Here is a 24,882-nt window from a genome sequence, read left to right as displayed (position 1 = left end):
AGTCAGAGATAAATTACTAAGTAGCTCATGGCTCATGCACTGGTAGACATAAACACATAGCAGAATGTATACAAATACTGACATTGGAGCTTCTGCCCACAGAAGATGAAACAGATATTGCCTTCTAAAACTAATGATTTTAACTATCTGCTAAATAACAACAAGGATTTGACTAGGGCCCATAATCCGCCAACATAATATTCCAAATATCCAGAGTACAATCCATAATAACATACCAAAGTTGAAGGATGAGGGAACAAAGGAAAAACTGAGTAATCAATCACCAAGTAAAAACACAAAAATATAAAGTCAACCCAAGATTGCCATGACAGTGAGATTATCACACAAAGATATTATATATAAGAACTCTTAACACATAATTCATGAAATAAACACATCTGAATGGAAAGTAGAAGTTCATACCAGAAAAAAGGGACATCATACAAAAGATCTGAATAAGAATTTTAAAAAGCAAATATAACTGAATATTTTAAAATATTGGCCTGAATAGCAGAATAAAGATGAAAGAAAAATTAATCAGTGAAACTGAACATGAAGCAGTAGAAATTTTCTGATGAGAAGAGACAAAAAATAAAAAGAAAAATCAATAAATTAATCCCTCCTCTCCTAGTCTATATTATACAAGAAGTTCTAGAGAGCACAGCAAGGAAATAAAGACAAATTAACAAAATAGAAGCTAAAAGAGGTGAACTAAAGCTGTCTCTAGTAGCAATTCATAATTATCTATGGAATCTTAGGAAATCTATACCAAATATTCATAACTGATAGGTGAGTTTAGCAAGATGGCAGGATAAAAGATTAACAGTACGAAAGTGCTCTTTCTAATTAGTGGCACTGAACATTTGGAAATCAAAATTTACAAGACCACATCCACAGAATAAAGTACTGAGCTATGATTCTAGCACTCTGTGGCCTGAATCTATCTGATAGAAGCTCTAAAACATGGGTGAAAAAAAAACAAAGAAGACCAAATAAATAGAAGAGATGTGCTAAGTTAATAATTGGAAGACTTGAGAGTATTATAGCAATATTCCTCCTATAGATCAATGTAATCCCAATCAAAATTCCAGCAGAACTTTTTATAGATATTTAAAAATATTATTCTAAAATTTATGTATAAAAGAATAAAAACAGTTGAACTCACACTGTTCAATTTCAAGACATTATAAAAGAACAGTAATCAAGACAGTGTAGTATTGCTGAAGAATACTCATCTATAAGTAGAAGAGAATGGTGAATTCAAAAAAAGACCCACCATATATGAATAAATGATTTCAACAAAGTTAAAATGGTAATTTAAAGGACAGTCTTTTCAACAATTGGTACTTACTGAGAAGGTAATATTTTTAATTAATCATAATGAATTCTACACCAGTTGCATTCTGTAGACAAGCAAGGAACAACGAGAAAAAAAAAATTGTGTTATCCATGATAACAATGTAGAAAAATTAGAGAAATGGTAATGAAAATCCCCTAATTTTAACCGTAAGACTTATTTTATCTTTAAGAATCAGCCTAAAAAGGCTTTAGGCAAAGAAGAAAAGGAAAAATATGCCCATTTGAATGCAGAGTTCCACGGACTAGCAAGGAGAGATAAGAAAACCTTCCTCAGTGATCAGTGCAAAGAAATAAAGGAAAATAATAGAATGGGAAAGACTAGAAATCTCTTCAAGAAAATTAGAGATACGAAGGGAACATTTCACGCAAAGATGGGCTCAATAAAGGACAGAAATGGTATGGGCCCAACAGAAGCAGAAGATATTAAGAAGACGTGGCAAGAATACATAGAAGAACTATACATAAAAGATCTTCATGACCAGATAACCTGATATAACATATGCTGATATAACATTTACAAGTATTGGAAATAATGTGATATTTTTATTATTGCATGATAATTCTGAAAGTTAGCACTAGTGATAGTAAGACAGTCATACTAAATATATATGGATAAGAAAAAGCAGAAATTCAAAATGACAGAATCGTGTCTTAATTTGAAGCAGCTGAAGTCTTATTCAAAGACTTCCTGAAAAAAATGGAAGGTATTATTATGGTATAACGGCATTGGAAACATGTTTCCCGATTGAAACATCTATTGAAAAACACGTGGAAAATAACAACTAATTTATTTTAAGTTAATATAATTCAATGAAGGTAATTTCAAGCAGTTATTTAAGGTATAGGTACTTAGTAATACTGTTTTTAATACTTTAATTTTCATTATTAATAAATTATACTATTAAATGTTCATGCCTTTTATTGAAAGCTTAAAATGTCCTTGGTATTTGATTTTCAAATTATAAAACCCTTTTGGCTTATGTATTATAGCATTATAGGATATATCTTTTTATAAACTATTTGTACTTCTTATTTTCAATTTTATAAGATATACTTCCATTAAGTGTATATCATAAATTATGGTTTTAAGATTAAAGTGTGAAAATATAGTTCACCCCTATCTTTAAAAATATAGAGGCTTCTTTATAGAGAATCAATACTGTACTGAGTCTTGTCTCTTAATAGGAGTTAAGTAACAGGTACTTTACAGCTTAACTGCCTTAAGAATGCTTTTGGCTTTTCCATTTCTATTCTCTAAATTTTGCCTCATTTTAATTTTCCATCTTTCTCTGTGGAGATAAATTTAATCTTTTATTATTTGTGCTTGTATGTGCTCGAATGGAGGCCCCAAAACACTTTGCTCTTTTGTACTGTTGTTTCCTTTGAAAACTATTACTGACAATTCTGGGAAATTTTTTCCCTCCCCCCCCACCCCATCCCTTTACTATTATAACATCAAAAGGAAAAACTGTCTGAGAAGAAGCTTTGAATATTGGAACTTCTGTACTTGAATACAGCGTTATTGTCCACCATGGCCCACAATAATAGCCAGGCTTCATCCAGTGTAGAATAGAAGATTCAAGACCCAGTTACACTGATCCCTTAAAGGGCTAACTGCTTCTCAGTATCTACAGATGCGGAGGCAGGGCAGAGGGTACATTAAGGTTAGTGATGTCCTCTTTACATCTTACATATTTGTAAATTATATTACAAATTATTAATCTATTCTCATAAAAATCTAAGTAAGTGTTGAGGACAGTCATTTCCCTTTATTACAATTGAGAATGCTAAAGCTCAGAGAACTTAGATAGAGTGTCAGAAATCACCCAGCAAGAAAGTTACCATGCTATTATTAATGACAGAACTGAAACTCCCCCTCACTTCAGCCCAACGCTTTTTTGCAAAACACTACATTTAAAATAAGATATACTGATTGAGATTCTATCAGGCTCCACCATAGAATAATTCCTGCTCTGATGTTCATGGCAAGAACACTAAACTTGACTTTATTGCTTTATTATATGTAAACTTTCCAAAACATACATATAATCTGACAATTAAGTGAAATAACAGGGCTGTCAATAAGTATTTTTGGTCAAAACAGCTAGCAAATCAGATTAATCAATGTAATGTAAGTTTATTATTATATCATAAGGTTGTTGACCACAATACTTATAAGTTGACTTTATACACACACCTACACACATGCACATATCCCTTAGTTAATTTAAAACATCATATTTATTTCCATGACTTACACATCAACTTGTATATAACATTATTTACGGAGGACACTAAAATCACATAGATATCAATTTTGCCTCACTATTTTTTGACTATTCATTTTTCAACATCTATACTTTCATTTTCTTTCCCACACATAAATCACAGATACTTGTATTACTGATCTCTGGTATCAATATATTATGTACATGACAAAGTATTAAATTATTTTTAAGAATAGAGATGCTTTAATAATTTCCTTTACATACCTCAAACACATGCTAATTCATTGAAATACAGTAGACACAGCACACACACACACACACACACACAGCTATATACACAAATTACATATTTGCCTTAATTCGCTATTCACTGTTATTGAGCACAGCATCTCTTATTTATGTTTATATATCTGAATGTTTGTTGTCTTCATTTTTAGAGGTGTTTTCATAACTTTAAGTAACTAATCAATAGAAAAAGAAGACAAAATAAGGCAAATTTCTCTATATTTTAATCAGGGTGCACTTATAGTTGAGGATGTGTGGTAATATAATTAGTTGAATTTTTACATCTCTGTTACAGTAAACTGCTTTAAACTACTTCTCTACATAAACTTACTACTTCTCTTACATAAACTTCTCTACATAAACTTACTTACATAAACTGCTTTAAACTACTTCTCTGTTACAGTAAACTTCTTTAAAGCTACTTCTCTACATAAAGTTATGGTATAAGCAAACAAATGCCAAATGAAAGTTTTCCTACATATGTTTCACATCTTTTTACTGTTATTTGCTTTATACAGTCTGAACTCACTTTGCATAGTGGCCATTATTTTGTTGCTGCATAATAAAGGTGTTGCTGTTATTAATTTTATGATATTCTTCACTGAGGTTTAATTTAGAAACACACACAAATGCACACAAATATTGTATTGCTAGTATAAGTACTTGGCACTTATTATAAGAAAATGGGATGCCTTTAACAAAACAATTTTTGGTATCTCAAGAATGGATAATAAAATAATTTTTACTATGTTAACAGAAGTTACAGAAGAATTATGTATTTAGAAGACTAAATTTTATATGGAGATTTTAATTTAAATCCCATTTTAATTATTAATTAGCTATAATATTAAGCAATTCAGACTCTAGAAGAGCTCCTTTGTTGGCAAAATGAGTATGCTGAGTGAGGAAGAAACAGATTAATTAAAATTAGTATAGGGTAACTGCCTAATTATTTTTAAGAAAATAAACCTGTACAACAAAGTTATTCTCTCTTTAAATTCTTAGTGCTTAAGGATTTAATTGTATATATCAAAACCATTTAAAAAAACTATAAGTTTATTTTATTTTAGTTGCTTATTTTAGAATTGTGGAAAACATAACAACTCAAAAGCCACACAACAAAAATATAGTTGATAAATTTTAAGTATCCAACTTCTAGCAAAATACAAACAATTATAAAGGCCGCAGAATAAATTAGATAAAATATACAGAAAACAACGTGAGCGATAAATGGGTAATGTCTTTAATGTGCCAAAATTTCTTTAAATCAATAAAAATTTAAAACAATAAAAATTAAAACAAGATTAATAAAAGTTCAGAGAGAGGAAGAAAAGTGTGTTAAAAAGATGCTTTTCTGATTTCTGGATATGAATCATTTGGCACAAATCTTGCCCATAAAAGCATCTGAAAATTGAAGATAAAATTGTAGAATTATAACTTAGTTTATAAGGTAGAAACAAAGGAGGGAGGAGGAGGAGGTGGGGCAGGTGGGAAGAGGACAAAGAGAGAAAGAAAACAGAAAAGTAGAATGGTAAGAACGAAAGCAGATAAATTAGAGGATTAGCTTTTAACTTCACAAGGATAGAGAACTAGGCCATAAATCTGTGAAAGGTCAAGAATTAGAAATGTGGCCAACTTAAAGAACAGTTCCCAAGTTAAAGAACAGTTGGATTAAAAAGAAAATATACACAGACGGGAAAGGAGACACCAAAGAACCTTGTTTCTTTTTGTTGGAAATCCAAAAACCTGTACCTCTGTGAATGCTACTTACAGAGAGGGGATAAAACTTCATAATAATTTGCGTTGCCTGAAAATTCCAAGCTAAGAAATCAATGTAAACTTCTAGTCAGATGGTGATGACTAATTTCATGTGTCAACTTGATTAAGCACCCAAACATCTTGGTACCCAGATATTTAAACAAATTTCACAAAAGACTCTGAAGGTATATTTTGAGTGGGGTTAACATTTTAGTTTTTGAGTAGAGAAGATTGCCTACCATGATGTGAGTGGGCCTATCCAATCAGTTGGAGACCTCTAAAAAAAGAATGGCATCTCTTAAAGAAGAAATAAATCTGTCCATAGCCTACCTTAGGTCTTGAACTGCAGCAACTCTTTCCAGAGTCTCTAGCCTGATGCCCTATCCTGGATATTCTGGCCTTACCAGTTTCCCTATCTCATTCCTTAAAATAAACTCTCTGTATATGCACATCTTATTGGTTCTGTTTCTCTGGAGAACCCTCATGCAGCAGGTGAAATATTTGGAAATACTACAAGACAGAACCACTCTGAGGGATGCGCCATGATCAAGGCCAGAGATACAGAAGATAAAACAACCAAATAAAGAAGTCCTCTAAGAACTCAGTTTACCCACACACACAAAAAATAAAACACACTAGCTTACAAAAACCCACTTTGAGGTACATAAAAAGTCAGTTTCATAGTAATGTTTTTCCATTCCATATAACATTATATTGAATACTAAGATGAAACAGAAAATAAAATAGGTATATTGACATTATTATATATATAATATATTATTATTCAGTCATGAAAGAATAGCTGAATGATAAGGAAGGTAAAAACTATCAGGCAGATTTGAGACAGACCCAAATATAACAATTAAAAATGGAAACATATAGACAGTAAAGTTAAAAAATGTAAAATTGCTAATTTCTATAAATTAGGAATAGTTGGAGAGAGGACTAGAGAACTGGGTCACTGCATTCATTAGCTATAATGCAGAGAAGAGAGATGAAAGAATATGAGAGTAGTGAAGAGACAGTGAGGCTAAAATGAGAGAATATAACATACAGTTGAGTTCTCAAAGTAAAGTATGAAAGAGAGGTAACTTTTGAAGATTCCATGAGGATATACACATCCCTTGTTTACATCATATGTCTTGTCACATCATGGTAAAACTGCTACTGCTGCTGCTTCCAAGTCGCTTCAGTAGTGTCCGACTCTGTGAGACCCCATAGATGGCAGCTCACCAGGCTCTGCCATCCCTGGGATTCTCCAGGCAGGAACACTGGAGTGGGTTGTCATTTCCTTCTCCAATGCATGAAAGTGAAAAGTGACAGTGAAGTTGCTCAGTCATGTCTGACTCTTAGCTACCCCACGGACTGCAGCCTACCCATCTCCTCAGTCCATGGGATTTTCTAGGCAAGAGTACTGGAGTGGGGTGCCATTGCCTTCTCCAATGGTAAAACTACATAGTAATAAAACAAAAAATACTAAAGCCACTAGAGAGGAAGATAGCTTATTTGCAAAGGAACCTTGGACTCAAACTTGAATTCTCAGTCCTAGCATTCAAAAAACATGACAAATGAAAATAACTTCAACATTTTGAATGAAAGTGCATATAAATCTAGAAGGCTATATTCTGGCAAATTACTACTGAAACTTAAGTTGAGAGTTCTAATGGAAACTGAACAGTTTCTGCTATTTCTGGATCCTGGCCTATTATTGAGCTAGTATTCATCAGAATAGCCACAGGAGTTGTTAGAACATTGAGATAATTCCATCAGTTGGAAAACAGCTGATGCTCTAAGACTTCTGATTGTCTCTCTGAATGACAGAGTGGAATAACAGAAACAATGGTAGTCAGACAAATCACTAAGCATTTGGTTAAAAATAAGGCAAGAAATGACTGCATAAAATAGGACAATTATACCAACTAATATTTAAATTACAAAAATAAGATGGAATTAAAATGCTGTAAGATGGAAGGAAATGTATTTTCAGTAACAGAATTGGTCAATAATAATTGAAAATATCAATAGTAGTATGCCATTTGAAAATCAAATCATTAGCTAAATATCTTCAATCTTCCTAGTCCACATTTGAAAAATACATTTCAAAAATATCTAGGCTCAATTATTTATAAGATAATATATTAATTCTTTTAAACACAGGTATTTGTCTTATTCAAACTATTTGCATTAGGGGCAAAAGGAATAATATACCAAATAATTGTAGCTCTGAGATAAAAAACTAGGTAAGGACCTAGGAGTAAAATTGTGTTTCACTTAAAATATAAGTGTAAAAATTCCAAAACATAATTTTAAATAAGTAAAATATTCACAAAGCATCGTCACAATTATTTAAAGGATATAAAATTCAAGATTTATATTTAAAATCTTTATAAGGAAAAGAACTATCTCAATAGGTGAAGAAAAGCTATTTTATAACACTATTTTAATAAAAAGTAACACTCAAACTTCAGAAGAACATACATAAGTGAATTACCATTTTTCATATCTAGTGCTGATAAGAACTCAGAAGAGGAATAAATTGCTATGTTCTTTGTGACTATTATTTACTAGAATCTATAAAATAGTGCATACTCTTTGACTAAACAATCCTTCCTCTAGTAATCTACACTGAAGGAATGATTCAAACACTAATCAACTTCTGTGAAGAAGAATGTTCATTTTGCATTATCCATAATAGCGAATGCTGGAAACAACCTAAATCAAAAAGTGATTATTTAAGTAAATTATGGTTTAGCAATGCAATCATATTATGTAGCTCTGGAATGAGATAGTTCTCTAAGGACCAGCATAGAGTGCAACCATGATATAGTGTTGAGTGAGAAAGTAAGTACCAGAACCATATGAATAGTGTAAAGCAATATGTATTTTAAAAAATCTATCTGTTTATGTATTCATAGAAAAACATCTAGAAGGATAGACACAAAACTATTTATAGTGGCTACCTCTGGGATATGGGATTGGAGTGAGTTTTTATGTGAATTTGTTTATTATGCCATACAGACCTTTGCATTGTTGCATTTTAAACACCAATATTACTTTTAAATAATATTAGAATAAATGAGCATTAAACGATTAAATTTACACCTGGGAAATAGATCACCAACCTTTAACTCTCTGCTCCTTTCATATTCATTTATTAAAACCTCATCTCTAGTTAAATAACCCTGTTTATTCCACACTTGCTCCCTATACCTGAACATGGCTAAAGAGAAACAATCCATCCTGGTGACCATTCTGACTTTAAGTTCATAATCACGAACATCAAGTGTGGTCTTTAGTGATGCCAATAAATCAAAATTCATTTCCAAAATTCAGTCAATATCCCCATGCTCCCAAGCAAGCTATTTTCTTTCTTCTTTCTTTTTCAAACTTTTAACTCTATCTTCCATGTCCTTGCTTTCTATTTGAATAAGAAAAAAAAGAGCAATCAGGAAAGCCTTGCCACCAGCTGTAACTAAACTCCCTAACCCATCCATGACCCTTCCCTTCTGTTACTATGGATGAGTTATGCTCTAAAATTAATATTCCTCAAATGCATTGCATTTTCTTCTTTCTCATCTACATGGAAACACAGCTTCTGCATTTCTCTTACTATGTCTAGTACCACACCAATGATAATTTCTCCCATTTTCAAAACAAAAAATCAAAATAAAAATTTCTTGTATCCATCTCCTCTCCTGACAGTGATTTATTTCCCTGCCCTATTTTTACAACAAACATTTCAATATTTTGTTCCCTAGCTACTTCTCTACTGCCCTGCCTCCATTTACTTTTGAACTCACTGCATTCAGCAGTGATACTACTAGTGCTTTACTCAAGATTGCTCTTACCAAAATCAGCTATCAATAGTGAATCCTCGTTTGCCATCTAACATGGCATATTTAGACAGATTCTTAACTTTGCTTCCATATTATCCTTCTAGTTTCTTCCTACCTTACTGGCTATTTCTTCCCATTACTATTCTTGGTTATCCTTTCCCATTCTCTTGTCTTGCCTATTTGAAGGGCCTTAGGGATTAGTTCTTCTCTGTCTTCACTCATCTCCTTGGTTGTCTCATTCAGTCCCGTTGACTTAGGATCTGTTTCCATGCTGACAACTCCCAGATATGTATCCCTAGTTCAGACCTCTCCTCTGAACTCCATATTAAATGCTATAGTTGTCAATTCGATATTTTTTTAGAAGTCCCATAGTCTTCTCACACTTTCCCTTCCACATTCTCCTCCTCCAGTCTTTAACTGATTAAGCTAAAATCCTATGGTCACATCCCACAGCCAGGCTGTCAGAAAATACTACTCTCTTTACTTTTAAGCATGCTCAGAAACTGATCATTGCACACTCTCTCTATCATGAACACCCTGGTTCCCACTATCATTATTATTTATCTAGATTATTTCAATAGATTCCAACTTAAATTTCTGTTTTTCTTTTCTCCCCTACTGCCTCTTCTCAACGCAGTTCAGTGTTCTTTAAAAATAGGTCAGATCATATTATTTGTTTTTTTGCCCCAAATCCTCCAATCACTTCCCATTTCACTTACAGTAAAATTGAAGGTTCTTACAATGACCTAGGGGACCCTACATGATCTGTTTTTCTTTTTATTACTTTTCCGACCCTCATCACCTTCTATCTTCCCCCTCATTCAGTTCATGCCCTGCTACTTACTGAACATGCTAGACAAATTCCCTTCTGAGTGCCTTTGTGCTTGCTTTTTCTTCTGCCTGAAATATTTTTCCACTACATAGGCACAAAAATGGTTGTTTTCTTATCTACCAGCATTTTGTATAAATTCTACCTTTTGATTGGCAATTTCTTTGGCAGCTTTGTTTAACGTTGTAAAGCTGTCTCTCACCCTAGTATTTCCTATTCTTCTCTGCTTTATCTCTCTCCAAGGCATTTATCACCATGAGAAATATTTATTTGCATGTTTATTTATTATAATGTGCCCAAAAACTCTTTTATAATATTTGTTGTTTAGTTGCTAAGTTGTGTCCAACTGTTTGCAACCCCATGATATGTAGCACACAAGGCTTCCCAGTCCTTCAGTGTCTCCTGGAGTTTGCTTAGACTCATACCCATTGAGCCAGTGATGCCATCTATTTTATCTTTATAATATTAAGAAATTTTAAATTTATTATATATGTTTAGCATCTAGGATATGCTTAGAAACAAAAGTTTTTCAAATATTTCAAATGAATGGATGAATGCTCCTGGTCTATCAGTCTCAAAATAAATTTTTTGAAATGCATTAAAGGACAGAAAATTAAATGACTTAAAAATCAATGTAAAGAAAGTTATAAATCCATTTGCTAAAATTTCCAATAAAATAATACAAGTTATTCTAAAAGTTGGTTACCTATTAAAATCAAACATTTAAAGTCCATAGCATTATTTCTTTTCAGTTAATAGCTCAATACAAAGAAATAGAGGAAGACTATAGAATGGAAAAGACTAGAGATCTCTTCACAGAGAAGGCAATGGCAAGCCACTCCAGTACTCTTGCCTAGAAAATCCCATGGACAGAAGAACCTGGTAGGCACATTCTATGGGGTCATGAAGAATCAGACATGACTGAGTGACTTCACTTTCACTTTTCACTTTCATGCATTGGAGAAGGAAATGGAAACCCACTCCAGTGTTCTCGCCTGGAGAATCTCAGGGACAGTGGAGCCGGGTGGGCTGCCGTCTATGGGGTTGCAGAGTCGGACATGACTGAAGCGACAGCTGCAGCAGCAGAGATTTCTTCAAGAAAATTAGAGATACCAAGGGAATGTTTCATGAAAAGACGGGCTCAATAAAGGACAGAAATGGTAGGGACCTAACAGAAGCAGAAGATATTAAGAAGAGGTGGCAAGAAAACACAGAAGAACTGTACAAAAAAGATCTTCACCATCCAGATAATCAGGATGGTGTGATCACTCATCTAGAGCTGGACATCCTGGAATGTGATATCAAGTGAACCTTAGGAAGCATCACTATAAACAAAGCTAGTGGAGGTAATGGAATTCCAGTTGAGCAATTTCAAATCCTAAAAGATGATGCTGTGAAAATGCTGCACTCAATATGCCAGCAAATTTGGAAAACTCAGCAGTGGCCACAGGACTGGAAAAGGTCACTTTTCATTCAAATCCCAAAGTAAGGCAATGCCAAGGAATGCTCAAACTACTGCACAATTGCAGTCATCTCACACACTAGCAAAGCAATGCTTAAAATTCTCCAAGGCAGGTTTCAACAGTACGTGAAGCGTGAACTTCCAGATGTTCAAGCTGGATTTAGAAGAGACAGAGGAGCCAGAGTTCAGTTTGCCAGCATCCACTGGATCATCAAAAAAAGCAAGAGTTCCAGAAAAATATCTACTTCTGCTTTATTGACTATGCTAAAGCCTTTGATTATGTGAACCACAACAAACTCTGGCAAATTCTTAAAGAGATGAGAATCACAGACCACCTGACCTGCCTCCCGAGAATTCTGTATGCAGGTCAGGAAGCCACAATTAGAATTGGACACGGAACAACAGACTGATTCCAAATAGGGAAAGGAGTACATCAAGGCTGTATATTATCACCCTGCTTATTGAACATATGCAGAGTACATCATGAGAAACACTGGGCTGGAAGAAGCACAAGTTGGAATCAAACTGCCGGAAGAAATATCAATAACCTCAGATATGCAGATGACATCATCCTTATGGCAGAAAGAGAAGAAAAACTAAAGAGCCTTTTGATGAAAATGAAACAGGGAGTGGAAAAGTTGGTTTAAAACTCAACATTCAGAAACTAAGATCATGGCATCTGGTTCCATCACTTCAATGCAAATAAATGGGGAAACATTTAAAATAGTGACAGGCTTATTTTTTGGGGACTCCAAAATCACTGCAGATGGTGATGGCAGCCATGAAATTAAAAGAAATTTGCTCCTTGGAAGAAAAGTTATGACCAACCTAGAAAGCATATTAAAAAACAGAGATACTACTTTGCCAACAAAGGTATGTCTAGTCAAAGCTATGGTTTTTCCAGTAGTCATGTATGGATGTGATAGTTGGACTATAAAAAAAGCCGAGTGCTGAGGAATTGATGCTTTTGAACTGTGGTGTTGGAGAAGACTCTTGAGAGTTCCTTGGACTGCAAGGAGATCCAACCTGTCCATCCTAAAGGAAATCATCCCTGAATATTCATTGGAAGAACTGATGCTGAAGCTGAAACTCCAATACTTTGGCTACCTGATGTGAAGAAATGACTCATTAGAAAAGACCCTGATGCTGGAAAAGATTGAAGGCAGCATGAGAAGTGGATGACAGAGAATGAGATGGTTGGACGGCATCACCAACAAATGGACATGAATCAGTAAACTCCAGGAATTGGTAATGGAAGGGGAAGCCTGAGTGCTGCAGTCCATGTGGTCACAAGGAGTCAGACACAGCTGAGTGACTGAACTGAACTGACTAATGCAAAAGGACTAATTTTATTCTTAAGACTAGATACATTTGCTATATTATTAGATCATCATTTAATGAAAGTTGCAACATGAAAATTCATAGATTTATGAAATTGAAAGTGGCTCAGTCATGTACAACTCTTTACAATCCCATGGACTATACAATCCATGGACCTCTGGTCCAGAACCCCATAGTGGGTAGCCTTTTCCTTCTCCACAGTATCTTCCCAACTCAGGGATCGAACCCAGGTCCCCTGCATTACAGGCAGATTTTTTACCAGCTGAACCCCAAAGGAAGCCCTATGATCAATCATTTCAAGTCCAAAGCATAAATTTTCTCAGTTAATGGCAAATGGGCTAATTTTATTATTAAGACTAGATACTTTTGCTGTATTTTTAGATCATTATTTATTGAGAGTTTCAACATGAATTTGTCTTTGACTGGAACACAAAATGCATTGAAGAAAATGATGTATGCAGTAAATATTTCTATCAGCATCTGACTGCAACACTATAACTTAAAAAGAAGACATTTTCTTATTTTTAGTTACTTATCTAGAAATATGTCTTATAGAAAAAGTTGTTTCCTGGTCAGAAACCTTTGCAAATCTCTATAGGTATATCCTCCTATCAGAATGTAAGCAAATCATCACATAGTAGACATGGAGAGTCAATATTAAAGTAACCTATTTAACTGCATTTAACTGATGATTTTGTAAACTTACTTGAGAATCCATCTTTTTTTTCATAAAACACAAATTAATATGCTAAGTAACTAAAAGGCCATAAAGCACATATGGATATATTGTTTCATTTGGTATCCAGAGCTCTTTATAATCATTTTTTTTTCCTCAACTGAGTATGGTTTTTGAGAAACAAATCTTTGAGAAAATTGTTTTAGTCGAATATATAATCAGTATCATATTCCTAAAATGATGATCTGTAATATTTAGCATTTTATCATGAAGATTTTTCAATATCACGTTATTTATATGTTCCTAAATAATTTCTTAGAGGCTTAATACATCATTTCTGAATGGATGTGCATCCAATAAATCTATGCTCACACATATATGCATAAAAAGAATATATTAACTTACTTTTAAGTATTTAGCAAGTCAATAGAAGAACAAATGTAGTTTTCCAGACATTTTTTCTATAATCGAATAATATCTGAATGATCAAATATAATTTGCTGTTTAATATCTTAAAGGGTGGGACTGATAAGACTTTTTAAATAATAAGAGAAGATTCAGATATTTGAAAAAATGAAGAACCATTACTAACTTACTATAGATAAAATCAGAAATGAAGACAACTCAAACTATGGAAACCAAACTATGTTATAAAGAAACAGTTCCCCCAGGTAATGTCTATTTGGATGAATGCTGTGAATATCTTTTTCTCAGAGTAGTACCCCAGATAAGCCAAGGACCTGTTCAAACTGCAGTGATCTGCTGACTATACTCAGAATAGGGCAGTTTCATTTTTGAGGAATATTAATAAAATGGTAATTATAGTATAATGGAATTGATTTGCTTATGCACATCTAAGTTATTTTGATTAAAAATTGTTTGAATAATAATATTGTTTTCTTTCCAACAGTAAATAAGGGTATTTAAATTATCATATTTCTCAACCCAAATCTTCTAGGTTTAGAATCATACTTTTTACATACATGTACAATATCTATCTCCACTCACAGTCACTTCTCTTTTTAAAGCCTAAAGTTGAATTTGTAAATCCCCAGAGGCTTTAAATGATTCTCTAGCAAACTTGTAGATATCACAGTAAAATTATAATGTGGCAACAGCAACATTTCTCAAACAGGACCATCTCTAAACTAAGTCACAGAGAATTCACAGGTTCTATATCATGTTTTAAAATATTTTGTTTTCATTTTGACAGCATCTAAAACACTCAATATACCTGGACTATCTGAATCACCTGCCCTAAAACCAAGATCTGACAAAGGAATTCATTCCTTGTTTGTTTTTAAATTCACATTGACATCACTTTAAGCTATTTTAATTTGCAGGGTAACAAATAAAAGAGTAATGGTGACTCAATAAGATAAAGATACATTTACCCAAAGAAAATGAAAACACTAATTCAAAAAGATATATATCCCCATGTTCATTGCAGTAATATTTACAGTAGTCAAGTTATGAAAACAATCCAAGTGCCCATTCGTGGATGCACAGATAAAGAAAATGTAATACACACACATACATGTGTGTATTATGTATGGAATCTAAAAAAAAAAAAAATTCCATTATTGCCTTGAAATTAATATCACTGTAGTACACTAGCAAAGTTTTTATATTTTAAATTAGTATGTAACATGTAATATTTTAAGTGGTTTATGTGAGTGTGCATCTGTGTGGATACATGTTGAAGAGCTATAAGCTTGAGAAATGTATCGCTACATTCATACTTGCACATACTTAAGTAGTAACCGTATAATAAATATAAAGCCAAAAAAAAATAGAAATGGTTTGTCCATAATGGAAGACTCCTGACAATGTCTTTTAAAATGAACCTGGCAATGTCTTTTAAAATGAACTCTACATTACTAAGGGATTCCCTGGTGGCTCAGATAGTAAAGCGTCTGCCTGCAATAGCGGAGACACGGGTTCGATCCCCAGGTCGGGAAGATCCCCTGGAGAAGGAAATGGCAACCCACTCCGGTGGTGGGCTACAGCCCATAGGCTCGCAAAGAGTCGGACACCACTGAGCGACTTCACTTTCACTTTCACTACATTACTCAAGAACCATGTCCTGCAACAGTCTAACTTTAGAAGCAAACCATCTGATAAAGTGACCACTCCCATCATGTGTCTGTGTCATGTGAAATGTGACTCCTCTGCACGGAGATGCAATGTAAGTATAGGTAACATTTCAAACTTTAATGACATTTTTTATATGTAAAATATTTCATTAATAATTTTATACCAATGCAATGTTGAAATGAAAATATCTGTAAAATGTCAGATGAATAAAACTTTAGTAAAACTGATTTTACCATTTCCTTTTACTATTTGAATATGGCTTCTGGAAAACTTATTATATATGTGGCCTACATCATATTTCTATTGGGTTCTTGACAAGGTTACCTGCTTCCTAATGTCATGGGCACACTTGCTGTAGACACTTCTAGATTATCTTGAACGTACTACTGCTTTTTATTCTTCTATATCTTTGCATATGATATTACTTCTTTTTGGATTGCCCTTCTTATGTTTCTGTTTTTTAAGAATTCATAATAACTCTTTGCTACTTAATTCAGGCTAATATCTCTGAAACCTTCTCTGGTTTTTCTGTTAGATTTTTTTCCTCTCCTGAGCTCTTCTAGCCCTGCATATGTCTATATTTTAGCACCTATCACATATTACAACTGTTTTTCTTCATGTTTGTTTCCCTGTGAGATCTTGTGTGCCAAGGTATTGCTTTAGCTAGCTTTTAATTCACAACCATTAGGCCAGCATCTAGTGAATGCTCTGTACACAGTGAATGTTCAGTAGATAATAGTCAAAAGAATTATTAAATTAATGAAAGATGAATGATTATAGTGGCAGCTGAAAATGTATACTTTAGATTCCTGAATAACTACCTCTTATGTTAATTGGCTTGTCTTTGCCCTACCGTACTATGCAAAGTATACTAAAGCCAAAGAAGTTTAAAGTCTTCATTACAGCTGTGAATTTATCACCAAAGTTTCTGAGCTCTTGTTTTGTGTAATTTATTTCATCTATGGATTGTCTCTCCTGTCCATAGATGCTATTTCTATCCCTCACTTTATCCACTCATATACGGAATTAGGTCATTTTCTAAATACCCAAAAATCACACAAAGAATTGTGTGTATAATAGATCTTACTTAGGACTTGCTTTGGTAAAAGGAGTTTTGTTTACAAAAATAAAACAATTTCAAAAGAAGCATCACACAGAACTACTTAAAAAGTTTTTTCTAGATTGTCCAACACTGGATTTTTTTTCTCCAGAAAGGATAGCAAACACATTTTGTGTGTGTGTGTCTGTGTGTGTGTTTTTGCCTCCCCTATATCTTCCCTTTAAAACTCCTGTCGTCTCTCTGTCATTCTTGAATGTCCAAGAGGTCTCCTTATACATATTAGACACTTAACTTATTTCTCCTGACCTTACTTTCAGACTCAGCTTCAGATGTATTCCAGAGCTATCAAGAGAATCAGAAGAATAAAAAGATCTCTATTTGCTCATATATACGTCATGATTATACATTTATACTGGAAAATACAGTTTTATCCTCAAAAACACATAAAAAATACTGCCGCAAATATAACTATGTTTTTGCTATTGGATTTAGAACCATTGAAATAAATTCAATATTTGTGAAAATAAACATCTAGAAAAAGACTGTAATTTTTGTACTGTATTTTATGGTTTCTAAAACTAATTTGTTATATCCAATTTAATACATTTTGGGGATAAATATGAATTACCCCAGGTTTGGAATCTTTTGTTAGTCTGCAATATAGTCAACATTTTTTAAACTATTAGATGTATTAATATATAGTAACCAAAGTCTGATAAATTAATCAGCAACAAGGTAAAATAAGAACTATCTTCTTAAAGTAACTGGCATCAAAAATTCCAGAACCACAATACATAAGTAAGTCTGCTACTTCAGCAGAAAATAACCAAGAGCTTAAAAAAATAAACATGAATATTTTGATAAAGTCCATTTAGTGTTAAGTCGGAGAAGGCAATGGCACCCCACTCCAGTACTCCTGCCTGGAAAATCCCATGGACGGAGAAGCCTGGAAGGCTGCAGTCCATGGGATCGCTGAGGGTCGGACACGACTGAGCGACTTCACTTTCACTTTTCACTTTCATGCATTGGAGAAGGAAATGGCAACCCACTCCAGTGTTCTTGCCTGGTGAATCCCAGGGACGGGGGAGCCTGGTGAGCTGCCGTCTATGGGGTCACACAGAGTCAGACACGACTGAAGTTACTTAGCAGCAGAAGTGTTAAGTACTCATTTGGGCTTCCTGGTGGCTCAGATAATAAACAGTCTGCCTGCAATGTGGGAGACCTGGGTTCGATCCCTTGGTTGGGAAGATCCCCTGGAGAAGGAAATAGCAATCCACTCCAGTATTCTTCCCTGGAAAATCCCATGGATGAAGGAGCCTGGAGGGCTACAGTCAGTGGGGTGTCAAAGAGTCAGACATGACTGAGCAAATAACACTTTAACTATAATCACACATTTAAGACAGATAAATATACAAATGTATTGAGAACAATTTCTTATTCAACTACAAAGTAATTTGAACAAACAAACAAACAAAAGTTCAGTTTTAAAGAGCAATTTACCCTCCCACTCCAGGCTTTCTATTCAGAATCAGCTCAATTTTAAGGTTTGTGTCTCACTATTGCCTTCTAGTAGTAACAGGGGTCTAAACTAAATCAAGAAGAGGAACCAAAGTGTTGAGAAAAAAAAAGAAGAAAATATCCCAAGTTATATTTAGAATGGAGAGTCAATAAGGTATAAAATGAATTGGATGTGGTAGTTGAAGGAGTAATATAGGATGAGTCTCACCTTTTGAGATTCATACAAATAAAAGACACACTGATACACAGGAGTGGCAGGAAACCAGAAAGTCTTCTTGGTGATCTCTATTTTATGTGAAAATTAGAAAGTAATTAAGAGATAAAAATAATACAACTTGAGGAAAAGAATGTGAAATCAGAATTGATCTGCTAGATTACAGAGAGAATGAAGGGATAAAGGTCCAGGGTATTTCCACACAGCTAAAGAAGAAGTGTGTATTGTTTTTACACCTAAACTTATTTATTTATCCTAATACAAAAACACAAGTTTTCTGGATCAAAACACAAACTGATTATTTACTCGCATGTCAATCATAGTGCTAATTTTCTATGCGCTAATTCCCCAGGTGGAATGCAGCACGAGTCAGATATATCCTTCTTGTCCTTCTCATCAATACTACAGGAGAGCATCTCTAAAATTATGCATCTTGGAACTCAACAGAGGTCAGCTGGCCAATTTAACCCTCAGCATCTCTGGAGAGAGAATGACCTTTGGTTTGCAAAGCAAAATCACCCTAAAGGTAATGGTTCCTAGATTTATTCTCATTTGATTTGTAAATTAATGGTCCACTGGAGTTGTCTGAATCTCTCTCTCTGTAAGTCTTGTAGGCAGAGCAATATTTTTTCTCTACTATCTTGAGGTCTCAGGCTGAACTTGAGAATTAAGTTGACATAGACAGATAAATGGTTCCAAATAGGAAAAGGAGTACGTCAAGGCTGTATATTGTCACCCTGCTTATTTAACTTATATGCAGAGTGCATCATGAGAAACACTAGGCTGGAAGAAGCACAAGCTGGAATCAAGATTGCTGGAAGACATGTCAATAACCTCAGATATGCAGATGACACCACCCTTAGGACAGAAAGTGAAGAGGAACAACAAAGCCTCTTGAAGAAAGTGAAAGAGGAGAGTGCAAAAGTTGGCTTAAAGCTCAACATTCAGAAAACGGAGATCATGGCATCCGGTCCCATCACTTCATGGGAAATAGATGGGGAAACAGTGGAAACAGTGTCAGACTTTATTTTGGGGGGCTCCAAAATCACTGCAGATGGTGACTGCAGCCATGAAATTAAAAGACTTACTCCTTGGAAGGAAAGTTATGACCAACCTAGATAGCATATTCAAAAGTAGAGACATTACTTTGCCGACTAAGGTCCATCTAGTCAATGCTATGGTTTTTCCAGTAGTCATGTATGCATGTGAGAGTTGGACTGTGAAGAAAGCTGAGTGCCAAAGAACTGATGCTTTTGAACTATGATATTGGAGAAGACTCTTGAGAGTCCCATGGACTGCAGCAAGGAGATCCAACCAGTCCATTCTAAAGGAGATCAGTCCTGGGATTTCTTTGGAAGGACTGATGCTAAAGCTGAAACTCCAATACTTTGGCCACCTTATGCAAAGAGTTGACTCATTGGAAAAGACTCTGATGCTGGGAGGGATTGGGTACAGGAAGAGAAGGGGACGACAGAGGATGAGATGGCTGGATGGTATCACCGACTCGATGGATGTGAGTTTGAGTGAATTCTGGGAGCTGGTAATAGACAAGGAGTCCTGATGTGCTGCAGTTCATGGGGTCGCAATGAGTCAGACATGACTGAGTGACTGAACTGAACTGAACTAAACTGAGACAGATTAATAGGAGAAAAGCATACACAGTTTATTTTTATATGTACATGGAAGCCTTCACAGGAAAATGAAGACCCAAACAGCGCTTAGGTCCCCTAAGTTCTGATATACTAGGTTGAAAAAAAAATAGTAATTGTGAAAAAAGTAAAATATTTAGGAAGACCAAAGGAGGATAAGGGTCATTTTAACAATATGTATTTGTACAGATTCTTCTCAGCCTCAACCCCCTTTCTCTGGTGATGAGAATGTCCTTTTCCTCCAGGTTCAGGGATGGCATCTTTTGGATAGGAATTATATCTCTTGTTTCAAGAAGAAAATTGAAGGTCAGATGCCTCTTTTAGTACCTGCTGCTTTTCTAAGTACCTTTAGATCAAAAAAGTCAATATATCAAATTGGCCTATTTGTAGTAGCGTGTTCTGAACACTTTCATTCTGTCTTTAATTTTCAAGACTTGTTTTCCACTCAAACACTTCTTTAACCAAGGATCCAGCAATCTTTGTTCCAAAAGCCCCATTGGTGCAGAAACATGGAAATATTCATGAAGCATTGTTTTCTGACAATGGAGTAGTAATGTGGGTCATGATGAATAATGCAGTTTATGGATCAGGTTGTTCAAGCAATGACTGAGGATGAGAAAAATTAGGGAGCTAGGTGGATTAACCCCACAGACTTCCTATATCTTGTAAGAACAGAAATCAAAGATTTTCAAAGCCCTTTAAAATCTGTTGGAATGCCCTAGTATAAAGGAGTGTAACATGTGTAGAGGCTATGAATCACAAAGAAAGAGGGCACTTTATAATCAAGCAAGAAATAGTTGAAAACCCATAGAATTTTGATTACCATTCACTTTTGAATCACTGGAAAATAAGTAGCTTAAAAAAAAAAAAAAAGAACTAAAATAAAAAATGCTATAGAGAGAGCTGGGTTTGAATTGAAGCAAAATGGGGCTGCATGTATTCTGTGATGCGGCTGAGTAAATATTGTTTACCACAAAACTAGCATTTCAGAGACCTCAGGAGAAGGGAAAGAGAAGAAAGCATCTTTAGGACAAGAAGTCAAGGTAGATAAATGGGAAAACCTCCTGTTTTCTATGTTCTACTACCCTTCACTTCTGACACCAGACATGTTGTTTTTTTCAAACCAAGCAATTTTTCCAGTTCTCTGTAGATACTAACTGGTGTCCCCAGTTCTGACACTGTTTGGAGTTAGGAAAGACTCCACAGTTGAAGAACTCAGTATCATAGTGAGGCAAGTAGTGGATGGCCCCCTCAGTGTACAATAACTAGAGATCCATTCTCTGTGGACCAAAACTCCAAGACTAGAATAGCAGAACAATTGAGAGAGGAGGTTGGGTCCTCTCCAGATCACATATTTCTCCTTCTCCAAGCCAGGACACTTCCCCAATCACACATGCACAGAAAGTCTCCTTGGAGGTCAACGGGAAGTGATGCCAAGGGATGCTCTACCCATATGCCTTTTTGGTAGAATCCATCTTGGCTAAGAGATGCACGTGCATACATGGGAATATCCTAAGCTATGGACTCTGAACCAGGCAAATCAACATGATTGGCCAAAGGAAACCCAGAAAAGTTGCCACATGAAAGTACTTCAAACTGCTATGAGGGTGCAACTCAGTAACTCTCTGAACCCACCTATGTGTCTATCCGCACATATTGTACTCTTTTCCTCCTAATAAATATTTTACTTGCTCCACTACTTTCTATTATGTTTCCCCATTACTTTATGCTAATTTAAGCAAAGCTGAAAAGCCAGGGCCCTTGCCACTAACTACTGATCTAGTGGTTAGGACCTGTGCTCTCACCACTGTGACCTGTCTTCAATCTCATGCCAGGGAACTGAAACCCTGCTTTAAGCCACTGCAGGCCAGCAGAGGCCACCTGATAGCAGTAAGACTGCCCTACCCCAACCTCAGACACCAACCACAATTTTTAGGTTTCATCTGTATTTCTGATCAAGCAATTATAAATTGGAAGTCCCCACAACCCCTCTCCTGAGGTTCAATAATTTGCTGGAATGGCTCACTGAACTCAGGAAAGCACTTTACTTGGTATTAGAGATGTATAGCCAAGAATATATTACAGGATAAAAATGAACAGGCAGGTAAAGAGATACATATGATAAGGTATGTAGGAAGGAGTGACTTGTTTTTATACCATCCCTGGCCAAGCAACTCTTCTCACATCTCCATCTGTACATCAACCCAGAAGCTCCCTAAATCCCTTTGATGAGGGTTTTTAAATTGAGGTTTCATTATATAGGCATGGTTGATTAAATCATTGTCCATTAGTGATCACACTTAGGGGCTTTCAAAGAGTCTTATTGACATAAACTGAGGTCTGCATTGGTATTTGTTATGCATAACAAAAATATGTATTTCATGTCTATTTTCCTAGAGCTGCTTCAGGAACTCAAGACAGAAACCAAATATTATGATAAAAGTACTTCCATTGCTCTTAGAAAATTAGGAAATTACAATTAGAAGTCATTTAGGAAATTACAAGAGTTTTAGAAACTCTGGTCAGGACCCCCAAGAGGGTAAAGCAACTAGAGATTCATTCCCCATAAACCAAAACTCCAAGATAAGAATCAGTTCAGTTCAGTCGATCAGTCATGTCTGACTCGTTGTGACCCCATGAATCGCAGCACACCAGGCCTCCCTGTCCATCACCAACTCCCAAAGTTCACTCAGACTCACGTCCATCGAGTCACTGATGCCATCCAGCCATCTCATCCTCTGTCGTCCCCTTCTCCTCCTGCCCCCAATCCCTCCCAGCATCAGAGTCTTTTCCAATGAGTCAACTCTTCGCATGAGGTTGCCAAAGTACTGGGGATAAAAATAGCAGGATAATTAAGGGAGGAAGCTAGGTCCTCCCAAGACCATGTATTTCTCATTCTCAGAGTCAGGAGACCTCCCAGACCACACAGGCATAGAAAGGCTCCCTGGAGGTCAAAAGGGGAGTGATCTCAAGGGATGCTCTATGCATATGCCTTTTCAGTAGAATTCATCTTGGCTAAGATATGTGTGTACACACGAGTACACATTTGAGAGGATTCGCTGCTGCTGCTGCTAAGTCGCTTCAGTCGTGTCCGACTCTGTGCCACCCCATAGACGGCAGCCCACCAGGCTCCCCCGTCCCTGGGATTCTCCAAGCAAGAACACTGGAGTGGGTTGCCATTTCTTTCTCGAATGCATGAAAGTGAAAAGTGAAAGTGAAGTCGCTCAGTCATGTCCGACTCTTAGCGACCCCGTGGACTGCAGCCCACCATGCTCCTCCGTCCATGGAATTCTCCCGGCAAGAGTACTGGAGAGGATTCTAGGATGTACCAAATATGGACTGTGAACCAGACAAATATAAATGACTGGCTAATGGAAACCTGGAAGAGATGCCTATAAAAGTAATTCAAATTGCCACGAGGGTGTGACTCAGTGACTCTGAGTCCACCCCTGTGTCTATCCACATGTACTCTACTTCGCCCACCCCTCCCCCTCTTAATAAATACTTCACTTGCTTCACTATTTTCTGTCTTTGTGGAAATTCTTTTGTGCAAAGCCAAAGGGCCAGGGCCCTTGTCACTAACCACTGGTCTACTGGCTAGGATCTGGTGCTCTCAGGGCCACAACTCAGCCTCAGTCTCCAGCTGGGAACTAAACCCTGCTGCAAGCCATTGCAGGCCAACTCCACCCAAGATCAGAAAGAAACTGAACATATTTGCTATTATATAGTAATTTTACAGTAGAGAAAGTTCCAATCAATGCAATAACGGATTTGAAGAAGGGCCAATGAATTAAAGGTGCTTTTTAAACAGATTGAAGACTATAGGAATATTTTATCTCAATTCCTTAGGATAAGGGTCTTTAAAAAAATTCATTTATCTTCTAACATAAACATAGTACTTGAGTTAATTTTGTTAAGCAGTTATTTGCAATGCCTGTTATTTTTTTCAACTTCCTAATTTATTTGTAACTAAGCTTGAATTTGGAGAAGGCAATGGCAACCCACTCCAGTACTCTTGCCTGGAAAATCCCATGGACGGAGAAGCCTGGTAGGCTGCAGTCCATGGCGTCGCTAAGAGTCGGACATGACTGATCGACTTCCCTTTCACTTTTCACTTTCCTGCATTTGAGAAGGAAATGGCAACCCACTCCAGTGTTCTTGCCTGGAGAATCCCAGGGACGGGGGAGCCTGGTGGGCTGCCATCTATGGGGTCGCACAGAGTCGGACACGACTGAAGCGACTTAGCTGCAGCAGCAGCAGCAAGCTTGAATTTATTGTTCACAAAGATGAAATAATGGTAGAAATTAGGTGTGAAGAGAATGCGGAAGCATCTCCACGGTAATGTGTATGTGGCAGGGTGTACATAAAAGGTTCTGAGAGAAACCATGCCCTACATGCCTGGAGATGGAGAGTAAAGGAGCAGAGAGTTCTCAGGTCAGCCTTAAATAGATACTAACAAAAAACAAAGGAAGCTTTGTAGAGATAAATCACTACTATTTATACCTTCTTCCTATTTCTCCCTCAATCTTCACTTGCTCTTTCTTTTCCCTTATTTTTTTTCCTTTTTACT

The sequence above is a fragment of the Budorcas taxicolor genome, chromosome 1, assembly GCF_023091745.1.
Source record: "Budorcas taxicolor isolate Tak-1 chromosome 1, Takin1.1, whole genome shotgun sequence".
Classification (NCBI taxonomy): Eukaryota; Metazoa; Chordata; class Mammalia; order Artiodactyla; family Bovidae; genus Budorcas; species Budorcas taxicolor.
The sequence above is the reverse complement of the archived record's forward strand: the minus strand, read 5'-3'. Positions refer to the sequence as shown.